The sequence below is a fragment of the Mustelus asterias genome, chromosome 10 (assembly GCF_964213995.1).
Source record: "Mustelus asterias chromosome 10, sMusAst1.hap1.1, whole genome shotgun sequence".
NCBI classification, from domain to species: Eukaryota; Metazoa; Chordata; class Chondrichthyes; order Carcharhiniformes; family Triakidae; genus Mustelus; species Mustelus asterias.
This window is the reverse complement of record NC_135810.1, coordinates 113,160,707-113,175,118: the sequence shown is the minus strand read 5'-3', so window position 1 is coordinate 113,175,118 and position 14,412 is coordinate 113,160,707. Positions and strand designations below refer to the sequence as shown.

The following is a 14,412-nucleotide window of genomic DNA, read 5'->3' as shown; positions in this document are numbered from 1 at the left end:
AATCAAAAACAGAAAGTGCTGGAGAAACTCAGCAGGTTTGGCTGCATTTGTGGAGAGAATGTATTCCAGATTTCCAATTTTTGGCATTTTGCTTTGATATTAAAATAACCTTACACAGCTCATACTTAAACCATCAATATAGTTCCAGTATTAATGAGTCTTGAGAGGGAATCGGAATTAATGGCCTGATTAGGATTAAATTTAGCACTGCTGCCTCACAGCACCAGGGACCTGGGTTCGATTCCTGGCTTGGGTGACTGTGCACATTCTCCCCATGTCTGCGTGGGTTTCCTCCGGGTGCTCCGGTTTCCTCCCACAGTCTGAAAGACCTGCTGGTTAGATGCATTGGCCATGCTAAATTCTCCCTCAATGTACCCGAACAGGCGCTGGAGTGTGGCGACTGGGGAATTTAACAATCACTTCATTGCAGTGTTAATGTAAATAAATAAAATGTATTAGTGTTACAAGGAGGCTTACATTAAAACTGCAATGAAGTTACTGTGAAAATCCCCCAGTGGCCACAGTCTGGCGCCTGTTCGGGTACACTGAGGGAGAATTTAGCAGGGCCAATGCACCTAACCAGCACGTCTTTCGGACTTGACGTTGATAAAAGAACGACGAATTCAATCCAGCCAGATAGATGCAATGTGTGACTCACTCTAACTTGGAAAAGGCGTGTGCACCCGTTGCATCTAATTCTTTCAGTCGGAGTTCAAGGTTATAAGTTGATGAGATCATAGAATCCCTGCAGTGCAGAAGGAAGCCATTCGGCCCATCGAGCCTGCACTGACCACAATCCCACTCAGGCCCTACCCCATGTATTTACCCTGCTAAGGGGCAATTTAACATGGCCAATCCACCTAACCCGCACATCTTCAGACTGTGGGAGGAAACTGGAGCACCCAGAGGAAACCCACGCAGACACAGGGAGAATGTGCAACTTCCACACAGACTGTGTGGAATTGAACCTGGCTCCCCGCCACTGTGAGGCAGCAGTGCTAACCATTGTGCCACCCTAAGGACAGGCAGATTTCCTTCCTTAAAGGGCATTGGTGAACCAGATGGGTTTTTCCGACAATTGACAAGGGTTTCATGGTCATCAGTAGATTCTTATTTCCAGATTTTAAAAAATTGAATTCAAATTCCACCACCTGCTATGACGGGATTCGAACCCAGGTCCCCAGAACATTAGCTGAGTTTCTGGATTAATAGTTTAGTGATGATAATACCACGGGGCCATCGAGATATTTGTCTAATGCCTCACTGGCTTCAGAGATTGCAGTAAATCAGATGAACAGGAAGTTTTGTTAATGACCTCAGCAGCAGGAGGCAGACAGAGAGGAACCTCCTTCTTAAATAGCTGCTTTCACGCTGCACTGTACAGAGCGACAAGCTGACACCTACAGGAGAATCTCCTTGTGGCTTGGATGAAGTGTCCACCTTGTACTTTGAGTCAATCCTGGGAAAGAAAGGGACAGTTTGATTCTCTCTTCTCTCACAACCGCTGCGGCTCTGATTCTAACGGTGAGACTTTAATTCGTTATTTTGACTGCACAAGTAAAAACTCCTCTTGCAACAAACCTTTCATACTCAACTTGTTCACTGTTTTGTCTCAGATTTAGATTGATTTAATTCTTGTCACAAATCTGGCACAAATGTAACTCTGTTGAAGTTATTCTTTCACTTCTCTCAGCGTCCGGTTGATGTATGATTACACAGTGCGGGGCATTTCTAAGGTGGTTTTCGTGGAATTAGAACGTAAGACCACAGAAGCTTGGAAACCAGAAGCAGGAGGAGGCCATTCAGCCCTTTGAGCCTGCTCGATAAGTGTGGCTGACCATTAAATTCAACATCCTGAACCCCCGCATCCCATTCCCCCCCCGCCTATCCCTTGATCCCTTTAGCCCCAAGAGCTATATCTAATTGAAATCAAACAATGTTTTGGTCTCAACTACTTTCTGTGAACTCCACACATTCACCACCCTCTGGATGAAGAAATTTCTCCTCACCTCAGTTCTAAAACATGTAGCCCGTATCCTCAAACTATGATCTCTCGTTCTGGGCTCCCACACCATCGGGAACATTCTTTCTGAATCTACCATGTCTAACCCTGTTTGAATTTTATAAGTTTCTATGAGATCCCTTCTCATTCTTCTAAACTCCAATGAATATAATCCTATAACTATGACAATTAACATGAGGATTAGGCCATTCTGTCCATCCAACCTGCTCCACCATTGGGAAGATCATGGATGATCTGGTTGTGGTCTTAACTCCACTTTACTGACTGGGTGGATAACTGTTAACTCTTTTGCCAATCAAAAATCTGCCTAATTCAGATTAGAATGTATTCAATAACCCAGCCTCCAACTGCTCTCTTGGAGAGAATTCCAAAGACTAAAGACTCACTGAAAGATTAAATCACTCATCTCTTTCTCAAATGTGAGTTCACTTATTTTTTAAACTGGGTCATCAGGTTCTAGCTTCCCCCACAAGAAAATGAAAGCTAACTGTGATCTGACCTTGTTGTGTCTGTCTAGTGCCTGGAGTGCCAACGCGGTGAATGAATGTGCTGGTTTGAGTTAAAGGGATTTGATTTGATTTGATTTATTACTGTCTTATGTATTAGTATATATTGAAAAATATTATTTCTTGCGTGCTATACAGACAAAGCATACCGTTCAAAGAGAAGTAAAGGAGAGAGTGCAGAATGTAGTGTTACAGTCATAGCTAGGGTGCAGCAAAAGATCAACTTAATGCAAGGTAGGTCAATTCAAGAGGCTGATGGCAGCAGGGAAGAAGCTGTTCTTGAGTCGGTTGGTACTTGTCCTCAGACTTATGTATCTTTTTCCCAACGGGAGACGGTGGAAGAGAGATTGTCCGAGGTGCATGGGGTCCTTAATTATGCTGGCTGCTTTTCTGAGGCAGTGCGAAGTGTAGATAGCGTCAATGGATGGGAGGCTGATTTGCATGATGGATTGGGCTACATTCACGATCTTTTGTAGTTTCTTGTTTATGTTTCTTGTTTCAAATTCAAATCATGTTTCACAAACCTGAAGATGTTTTTCAGGATGTAACTAGTAGATGTCTGCACATTCTCCCCGTGTCTGCGGGGGTTTGCTCTGGGTGCTCCAGTTTCCTCCCACTGTCCGAAAGACGTGCTGGTTAGGTGCAGTGGCCATGCTAAATTCTCTCTCAGTGTACCCAAACAGGCGCCAGAGTGTGGCGACTAGGGGATTTTCACAGTAACGTCATTGCTGTATTAATTTAAGCCTACTCGTGACACTAATAAATAAACTAAACTAAACAACAAAGAATGGGATAGAATAATTTGAACGGAGTTATAAGTCCAGTGCAAATTAAACATAGCAAATATACTGCTGGATTCCAAAATTAAAACAGAAGAGAGATAGATTGAAGCTCACTTTGTAGTTATACACTGCCCAGTTTATTTACTCCCATACCTTCCTCTGAGTCTGGTCTCTTGTGGCTCTCCCCCTCCCTTCACTCCATCATTAATGATGTCTGTTCAGTCACTGCGACCCTATCTTCTGGAAATCCGTCCTTTCCAAATTCAGCACAGACCAAGGATTGAATTTCAGACCTTCCTACTCTGTGTATCTCACTCTCACACTCGATGTTGCCTTGACAAATGAACCAATACATCAAGTGAGAACTTCTCAGTTTCGAGAAAGTGAGCCAGACTATCATTTTCTATGCATCAGTTGAAGCAACAATGGATATTTCAATGTGATTTATCTTGTTATGGTGTTGGTTTGTAAATGTGAAAGAAGAATGTCTTTAGAGAAGGTGGATTCTGTTTTAAGATTGCCAGACTGAACATTCTGGAAAACTATAAGCGCAAGTGTAATCTTTGATAATGAGTTTGGGAGAGAGCAATATAGAGACAAGTAAAGGATCTGGGACAATGGTGGGGGGGTAGGGTGCGGCAGAAGGGGGTGCAGAAGGTGCAAAGCACCAGGGCCTTTGCGGCAAGGTGGCTCGGGATGATTGGCTGACCATCCTATCAATTGGGATTCTCTACAGGACAGGGCAGCTACTTTGGACAATGTCACAACAACTTGTTTCGCTTTCTTGCTCACTTTGTGTTCTGTTCTGGTTTTGTTGGATGTTGCACCAGTGGGTACTTTCTTTACTCTTCAGACCAGACTGAGATCCAAGATAAGATAAAGTGCCTTGTGCCTTTATGTTAAGCTGATCTCCACAAATCCCTTCCCAACCTCCTCCCCCAATAGTGCAACCCTCTTTTCAAGACTTCCTCCCTCAATAGTGCAGCCCTCCTTTCAAGACTTCCTCCCTCAATAGTGCAGCCCTCCTTTCAAGACTTCCTCCCTCAATAGTGCAGCCCTCCTTTTAAGACCTCCTCCCTCAATAGTGCAGCCCTCCTTTTAAGACCTTCTCCCTCAATAGTGCGGCCCTCCTTTCACAACCTCCTCTCTAACTGGTGCAGCCCTCCTTTCCTGACCTCCTCCCTCAACGATGTGGCTTTCGTTTCCGCCTCCTCCTTCGATGGCATTGCCCTTTCTGGGACCTGTCCTCCCCTGATTATGTAACCCTGGTACCACTTTGATGGCTAATTGGTTTATCAAATTCCTTTCACAACCTCACAAAAGCGTTTCTCTCAGCTACTGTGAAGTACTTCTGTAGTTAGTGCTGCTGTGTAATAAATTCTGACACCCAATTTGCACCTTGTGAGGTTCAAAAAAGAAAAAAGACATGGTACTGGGGGTGAAAGTAGCTTTTTGGTAGTTCCAAAATGACATTTGCAGTACATGTACACACTTCTGATGCAAAGTTTGCCAGATCTCATATTGGGGTGAGATTAACCAAGGTGATAAGGAGCCTTGAAACAGGAGAAGCGCCCAGGCCATGAGCTCTCTCCCTCCCCTGGGTTGAGGTTCATAGAATCCCTACAGTGCAGAAGGAGGCCATTCGGCCCATTGAGCCTGCACAGATGACAATCCCACCCAGGCCCTATCCCCTTAACCCCACGTAATTACTGTGCTAATCCCCCCGACACTAAGGGACAATTTACCACGGCCAATCAACCTAACCCGCACATCTTTGGACTGTGGGCACTGCCCGAGCACCCGGAGGAAACCCATGCAGACACAGGGAGGACGTGCAAACTTAACATAGACAGAGGGTGGAATTGAACCCGGGTCCCTGGAGCTGTGAGGCAGGAATGCTAACCACTGTGCCACCATGCCACCCTATTCCTCCATTTCCCCTGCTCCTCCCCCATATTAGTTAGAAAACAGTGTTCGCCTTTAATGACCTACAACACCGTGTTGTTGAGCGGGTGTAATCGTGACCGGTGATCTCTCTGTTTACTCAGTCGTTTGATTTGGAGACAGTTTGCTTTTGTCATATGCGCAAACCAAGCTATCTGGAGAGCATGTTGGCTGGTATTTCGGTGGGATATCTCTCTTTTTTTCTGAAACTATTTATGAAATGGTAATTTCCTTTAATGAAATGTCGGCGTCCAATCCGAAGCCTTTGAAAACTGATGTTCTAACTGGAAGTTTTGAAGAGATTAAAAATATTTGGAAGTGTGAGAGATAGCTGCATTTTTGAGGTGGAATGTTTAGATTTCATGGAATGGGGCTGGGGGCGGGAGGGACGGGGATTTCTGAGTTGCAAGTTCCTGGAAGATTCAGAAAGCACTTTGAATCACTTCCATTTTTCATTCTCTTCCAGTCATTTTGCAGCTTGGCGTAAAGTGAAAATGCAAACCTTGTCAAATTGTCCTTTATTGACACATTTCTTTTGGACTTCCTTTCGATAATTTATTTCCTCTGTTCCTGAAAGTATTGACTCTAGTTTAACTTTCCTCTCCACTTGCAAGGGACCTTCAACGTAAGGCAGTCAAAGAACAAAGAACAGTACAGCACAGGAACAGGCCCTTCGGCCCACCAAGCCTGCGCTGATCACATTATCCTATCAAGAACAACCGCCTGTATCCCTCTATTCCCCGTTTGCTCATGCATCTATCCTGATAAGTCTTAAATGTCGCTAACGTGTCCGCCTCAACCACCTCACTTGGCAGCGCATTCCAGGCCCCCACCACCCTCTGTGTAAAAAAGCTTCCTCCACGCAGCTCCACTGGGCGGCTCAATGGCACAGTGGTTAGCACTGCTGCCTCACAGCGCCAGGGACCTGGGTTTGATTCCTGGCTTGGGTCACTGCCTGTATGGAGTTTGCATGCTCTTCCCGTGTCTGCGTGCGTTTCCTCTGGCACTCCGGTTTTTTCCCACAGTCTGAAAGACGTGCTGGTTAGGTGCATTGACCCGAACAGGCACCGGACTGTGGCGACTAGGGAAATTTCACAGTAACTTCATTGTAGTGTTAATGTAAGCCTTACTTGTGATTAATAAATAAACTTAACTTTGAACTCCCCCCCCCCCCCCCCCCCCGCCCCACTTACCTTGAACTTGTACCCCCCTGTGATTGCCATTTCTTAAAGGTTTCTTTTAAAGTTGATTTATCCAAATTACGCCAAATTAAGCTGTTAGAATGTGGGACACTTTGCCACAAACTGAAGCAGCTCAGAGAATCGCAGAATTGTTACAGAGCAGAAGGAGGCCACTCGGCCCAGCATGTCTGTACCAGCTCTCCGATGGAGCATTTCCCTCAGTGTCACACTCTCGCCATCTCCCTGTAGCCCCAGTGGCTGGAATTCTCCGGCCGGCAGGATTTTCCGGTCCCGCTGGCAGCTCACGCTTGTCCGCAGGTTTCCGGCCAACGTGGGGTGATATCAATGGAAATTCCCATTGACGGCGGCGGGACCAGAGAATCCCGCCGTGAGCAAACAACACGCCACCTCCCACTGGCGGGAAACACATGATCATAGAATAGAAACCCTACAGTGCAGAAGGAGGCCATTCGGCCCATCGAGTCTGCACCGACCACAATCCCACCCAGGCCCTACCCCCACATATTTTACCTGCTAATCCCTCTAACCTACGCATCTCAGGACTCTAAGGGGCAATTTTTAACCTGGCCAATCAACCTAACCCGCACATCTTTGGACTGTGGGAGGAAACCGGAGCACCTGGAGAAAACCCATGCAGACACAAGGAGAATGTGCAAACTCCACACAGACAGTGACCCGAGCCGGGAATCGAACCCAGGACCCTGGAGCTGTGAAGCAGCAGTGCTAACCACTGTGCTACCGTGCTGCCCCATAGCTGGGATGCTGGAGAATTTCGCCTGACGTCTATTTTCAAATAATCATCTAATTCCCTCTTGAATGCCTAATTTGAACCTGCTTCCACCACACGCCTTTATTTATTATTGTCACAATTAGGCTTACATTAACATGCAGTGAAGTTACTGTGAAAGTCCCCTGATTTCCACACTCCGGTGCCTGTTCGAATACACTGAGGGAGAATTTAGCAGGCTTGGAGGGCCAAGGGCAAATACTCCAGGACTGACTCCTGGGGAATTCCACTGTAAACTTCCAGCCGGAGAAACATCCACTAACAATTATTCTCTGTTTCCTGTGACTCAGCTAGCTTTGTATCCTTGTTGCACATAATAGAATGACAAGCACTATAGATGCATTTAAAGGGAAGTTAGATAAGCATTTGAGGGAGAAAGGAATAGAGGGTTTCAATGGTAGATTCAGACAAAGAATGATGGGATGAGACTCAAGTGGATCATAAGCACCAGCATTGGCTAGTTGGACCAAATGGCCTGTTTCTGTGCCGTATATCCTGTGTCATGCTCCAGGAATTCAATCAAGTCATAATTCATACGTGAACATAGACAGTGATTGTGAAGGACATCACAGCCAAGGCTGATTCTTAGTTTATTTTTTTTACTTGATACTTGGGGTGGCACAGTGGCACAGTAGTTAGCACTGCTGCCTCACAGTAAGAAGTCTCACAACACCAGGTTAAAGTCCAACAGGTTTATTTGGTAGCAAATACCATAAGCTTTCGGAGCAATGCTCCTTCGTCAGATGGAGTGGTCTCTGTTCTCAAACAGGGCGCCTCACAGTGCCAGAGACCCAGGCTCAAGTAATGCACGGTCGGTGCAGGCTTGGAGGGCCAAGGGGCCTGTTCCTGCGCTGTAATTTTCTTTGTTCTTTGTTCACTGCACGTTCTCCCCGTGAAAACAATTCCACCCAGGCACCATCCCCGTAACCCCACATACTTACCCCCGCTGATCTACTTGTCACTAAGGGGCAATCCACCTAACCCGCACAGCTTTGGACTGTGGAAGGAAACTGGAGACATGGGGAGAATGTGCAGACTCCACACAGAGAGGCACCCGAGGCTGGAATCGAATCCCTGGCGCTGTGAAGCAGCAGCACTAACCACTGTGTCACTGTGCCGCCCCACCCTGCACCCTTCATGCCGTGAGATTGATCAGAGGACACTGTTAAAGCAGCAAGATCTGCAACCCACATCCTCCTACCCAATCAAATAGGCACCCTGCCTCGGAAATCCCCTGGCGGGGGGAGGGGAGGGGGCATTAAATCCCACCTTCAGAGGGTTAAAGGACAGTGGGGCAGGAGGGTGTGGGGGGGTGATTGTGATTAAACTACATTAATGAACCAGTTGATTGAAGAGTGGTGAACAACTCTTTTCTGAACTGATGGCTATTTGGCACCAAGGTGTAGAGGGGACAAAGGAAATCAGATCATATCCTGTGCATATGGACTGAGCAATTTGTCACAATAATGCACACTCAGCTGAATAAAGTTAAGATTGCTTGCAATTCTGCTTTTATCTTGTGGATTATGGTTCCTTAATTTTCCAGCTGCTCAGCATTCAGTCTTGGGCTGATTTTTACGCCATATAAGTTCCAGGCAATGAAAATCTCCAACAAGAGAGAATCTTGCCACCTCCTCTTGACATTCAATGCCTTTACCTTCACAGGATTTCCCACCAACAAAGGTTACCATTGACCAAAAACTGAACTGGACCAGCCATATAAATACTCTGGCTACAAGTGTCAACCTGATAATTCTATGGTGGGTAACTCAACCTCCTGGCTCCCCAAAGCCTGTCCATCATCTACAAGGCACCAAGTCGGGAGTGTGATGGAATACACTCCACTTGCCTGGATGAGTGCAGCTTCAACACTGCTCAAGAAGCTCGACAACATCCAGGACAAAGGAGCCTGCTTAATTGGCACCCCTATTCACTACCCTAAACATTCACTCCCGCCACCACTGATGAATTGTGGCAGCAATGCGTACTATAGATAAGTTGTACTGCAGTAACTCACCAACGCTTCTCTGACAGCACCTCGCAAATTCTACCAACTTGAAGGACAAGGGTAGCAGACACATGGGAACACCACCATCCACAATTTCCCCTCCAATCCACTCACTATCCTGACTTGGAGCTATATTCCTGTTCCTGAGCTGTCGGTCAGTCAAAATCCTGGAACTCCCTTCCTGAAAGCCCCTTGGGGCTGTGCCTGCTCCACATGGAATGTAGCATTCCAAGAAGGCAACTTGCCAGCAAGAGCAATTAGAAATGGGTGATAATTGCTGGCCTAGCTAGCTAGCAACCCCCTACTTCCCATAGAAGGATCAAAAAAGAGGTATTGAAGCATTCCTTTTTTACAACACTCAGTCCCAAACAAGTATTGGCCTCAACGGAAGCTGCACTTCATTAGACCAACGGCATTTCATTTCAGGGTGTCACCCTCAGTGCAATGGACAACCTTAAATTCTAAATGTTTCACATTGACAATCAGGAATTGCCAAGAGACATTTTGCTGGACATGATGCCTCATTGGTATTCATTTCCTCAATGTTCCCCTATTTCCTGTTGACTCATCTACCAGTATTTCCAGTAAATCCATCTTTTTCAGCATTCATTGTTTTGGTTTCTTTCAATTATCCTTGATTTATGCTTTGAAAACTTTTGGTGTGCAAGAAGGACACTGGTGGCACAGTGGTTAGCACTGCTGCCTTACAGTGCCAGGGGCCCAGATTCAATTCCGGTCTCGGATTACTGTCTGTGTGGTTTACACATTCTCCCCGTGTCTGCATGGATTTCCTCAGAGGAAACTTTGGACTCCCACAGTCCAAAGATGTTCAGGTTAGGTTGATTGGCCATGCTAAATTGACCCCAGTGTCAGGGGGATTAGCAGGGTAAATATGTGGGGTTACAGGAATGGGCCTGGGTGGGATTGTGGTCGGTACAGACTGCATGGGCCGAATGACCTCTTTCTGCACTGTGAGGACACAGGGTGAAACAACGTTTCATTTTTTAAACGTAATTTCCCTTTGCATTGTTTGTTTTTCTCCCCACATCGAGTGGTGCACAAGGCACAATTGCATCTCTTCTTGGATCATAAGAACATAAGAACATAAGAAATAGGAGCAGGAGTAGGCCATCTAGCCCCTCAAGCCTGACCCGCCATTCAATAAGATCATGGCTGATCTGAAGTGGATCAGTTCCACTTACCCGCCTGATCCCTATAACCCCTAATTCCCTTACCGATCAGGAATCCATCTATCCATGATTTAAACATATTCAACGAGGTAGCCTCCACCATTTCAGTGGGCAGAGAATTCCAGAGATTCACCACCCTCTGAGAGAAGAAGTTCCTCCTCAACTCTGTCCTAAACAGACCCCCCTTTATTTTGAGGCTGTGCCCTCTAGTTCTAGCTTCCTTTCTAAGTGGAAAGAATCTCTCCACCTCTACTCTATCCAGCCCCTTCATTATCTTATAGGTCTCTATAAGATCCCCCCTCAGCCTTCTAAATTCCAACGAGTACAAACCCAATCTGCTCAGTCTCTCCTCATAATCAACACTCCTCATCTCTGGTATCAACCTGGTGAACCTTCTCTGCACTCCCTCCAAGGCCAATATATCCTTCCGCAAATAAGGGGACCAATACTGCACACAGTATTCCAGCTGCGGCCTCACCAATGCCCTGTACAGATGCAGCAAGACATCTCTGCTTTTATATTCTATCCCCCTTGCGATATAGGCCAACATCCCATTTGCCTTCTTGATCACCTGTTGCACCTGCAGACTGGGTTTTTGCATCTCATGCACAAGGACCCCCAGGTCCCTTTGCACAGGAGCATGTTGTAATTTTTTTCCATTTAGATTATAATCCAATTTGCTATTATTTCCTCCAAAGTGAATAACCTCGCATTTGTCAACATTATACTCCATCTGCCAGATCCTCACCCACTCACTCAGCCTGTCCAAATCTCTCTGCAGACCTTCTACGCCCTCCACACGATTCACTTTTCCACTTATCTTTGTGTCGTCTGCAAACTTTGTTACCCTACACTCAGTCCCCTCCTCCAGATCGTCTACATAAATGGTAAATAGTTGAGGCCCCAGTACCGATCCCTACGGCACGCCACTCGTTACCATCTGCCAACCAGAAAAGCACCCATTTATTCCGACTCTCTGCTTCAGATCAGATCATTAGCCTATCACCAGAGGCTAATAGCTTGAGGGCGCCAGCATTAAGCATGGCTGACCAGGACTCTCTTCGGTTTTCACCACCTGGTTTTGTAGATTGATACTCACTCAACCCGTTGGTTGAGTTATGGATGTCATTAAGTCCTGGGGTGGGACTCTAACCTGGAGCTGCTGACTCAGAGGCAGGAAATCACTGGGCAGGATTTTACGGCCTTGCTCGGGCGAGGCCGGATATTTCCGCCCGCGACCAATAGAGATCTCTGTTGTCGGATCCTCGCCTGTTCCGATTCCGTGGCAGACGAGATGGTCGAGTTCCGGCAACTAAAGATACTCCTTGATTTTTAAAAATTTATTCATAAGATGTGGACACCACTTGTAAGGTCAGGTCAGCATTTAAAGCCCATCCGTAATTTTCCTTGAACTGAGTGGTTATTTCCGAGTCAACCACATTGCTGCGGCTCTGGAGCCACATGTAGGGCAGACCAGGTAAGGACGGCAGATTTCCTTCCTCTAAAGGTCACTCGTGAACCCTGGGTGTTTTAACAATGGTTTCCTGGTCACCTTTGGACCTTTAATTCCAGTTTTTTATTGAATTCAAGTTTCTGCCATGGTGGGATTCGAACCCAGGTCGCCAGAACACTACTTTGGCCTCTGAATTACTAATCGAGTGAAAATACCACTTTGCCACCAGCATTGATTAATATCAACTGAGTTGATACTAACCCTCTCAAACTTCCTTAATCTCTACTTATATCTAACCATGATGGCACAGTGGTTAGCACTGCTGCCTCACAGCGCCAGGGACCCGGGTTCGGTTCCCTGCTCGGGTCACTGACTGTGTGGAGTTTGCACGTTCTTCCCATGTCAGCCTGGGTTTCCTCCGGGTGCTCCGGTTTCCTCCCACAGTCCACAGATGTGCGGGTTAGGTTGATTGGCCATGCTAAATTGACCCGATTGTCAGGAGGTTCTAGCAGGGTAAATATGTGCGGTTATGGGGATAGGACCTGGGTGGGATTGTGGTCAGTGCAGACTCGATGGGCCAAATGGCCTCCTTTTGCATGCAGGGATTCTATGATTCAACAGTCCTCATGAGACCCACTTCCTACTCCCTATAACTTAGTCCCACTAAACCTCAGACGATCCAAGTGGCTTCTTGGCCCCTGTGTCAGCTGATATTGTGAATGGTTCTGGTTCCTCAGGCGCTGTCACCATCCCCTTCGAACCTGCCCTCCTCAAAAACAGTGACCCTTGACCGCTCCGTCCTTGTAAATTACCATCCCATCCGCTGCCTGACCCTTTTGTTGTGTCTCAAATCCAATCTGATCTTTCCTGGAACTCCATATTCAATCCGTCTAATCAAGTGTCCAGCCTCCACAGTACTGAAAAACCTTTCACAGAAGGCACAATCGACTGTAAAACATGGTAAGTTTGTCTTCCTCATTGTTTTTGTGCTGTCTGTAGCCTTTGCATATGGTTGACAACACTATTCTATTCCTTTCCTGATAGGTGGGACTGCGCTCACCTGGTCTCATTCTTACCTCTCTAATCGCATTGAGTGTATCCCCTTTTGTTTTCCTGCACTGTTGCCTCTTCATAGAATCATAGAATCATAGAAACCCTACAGTACAGAAAGAGGCCAACTGGCCCATCGAGTCTGCACCGACCACAATCCCACCCAGGCCCTACCAGCATATCCCTACACACTTACCCACTAACCCCTCTAACCTACGCATCTCAGGACACTAAGGGGCAATTTTAGCATGGCCAATCAACCTAACCCACACATCTTTGGACTGTGGGAGGAAACCGGAGCACCCGGAGGAAACCCACGCAGACACGAGGAGAATGTGCAAACTCCACACAGACAGTGACCCAAGCCGGGAATCGAACCCAGTTCCCTGGAGCTGTGAAGCAGCAGTGCTAACCATTGTGCTACCGTGCCGCCCTCTTGTGTCCTTCTTGGGCCCCTCCTTGTTCTTGTCCATCTATTGCTTCTAACCGTATGTCCATATCATCACCACGGCCACCTATTCCTACATTTTGAACATTGCACAACTCTGTCCAAACCTCAGTTTATCTTTTGAGACCTTCATCTGTGGTTTTGTTACTTCTCCAGTTGACTGTTTCAACTCCAAAAAGTGGTGGATGAGGTGCCAACAAGCTGCTTTTGTCCTCAATGGTGTTGTGCTTCTTGAGTCATTTAGTTTTACAGCACAAACAGTGGCCCTTTGGCCCATCATGGTTGTGCCAGCCGGCAATCAAGAACCCATCTACTTTCATCCTATTTTCCAGCATTTGATCCGTAGCCTTGTATCCTGTGGCATTTCAAGTACCAATCCAGATGCACTTTTGATTTGATTTATTATTGTCACATGTATTAACATACAGTGAAAATATTGTTCCTTGCACGCTATACGTGCAAGGGGGGAGGTGGCTAGATGGGTGGAGAACTGGCTTGGTCATAGAAGACAGAGGGTGGTAGTGGAAGGGTCTTTTTCCGGCTGGAGGCCTGTGACTAGTGGTGTACCACAGGGTTCTGTATTGGGACCTCTGCTGTTTGTGATTTATATAAATGATCTGGAAGAAGGAGTAACTGGGGTGATCAGTAAGTTTGTGGACGACACAAAACTGGCAGGACTTGCAGATAGTGAGGAACATTGTCAGAGGCTACAGAAGGATATAGATAGGCTGGAAATTTGGGCAAGGAAATGGCAGATGGAGTTCAATCCTGATAAATGCGAAGTGATGCATTTTGGTGGGAATAATGTAGGGAGGAGCCAGACGATAAATGGAAGAACCATAAAGGGTGTAGAGACGCAGAGGGACCTGGGTGTGCAAGTCCACAGATCTTTGAAGGTGACGTCACAGGTGAAGAAGGTGGTGAAGAAGGCATATGGCATGCTTGCCTTTATAGGAAGGGGCATAGAGTATAACAGTTGGGGTCTGATGTTGCAGATGTATAGAACGTTGGTTCAGCCG

At 46.5% G+C, this 14,412-nt stretch overlaps 1 protein-coding gene across 1 annotated transcript in view; it reads left to right on the top strand.

The window, feature by feature from the left end:
* The first annotated feature begins 1,362 nt into the window (after nucleotides 1-1,362).
* LOC144499873 (interleukin-13 receptor subunit alpha-2-like) overlaps nucleotides 1,363-14,412 on the top strand; it is a 72,309-nt gene continuing 59,259 nt past the window's right edge. Inside the window, exon 1 of the mRNA XM_078222478.1 lies at nucleotides 1,363-1,524. The gene's annotated coding sequence lies outside the window, so the exon portion shown is untranslated. The remainder of the gene's footprint in view (nucleotides 1,525-14,412) is intronic.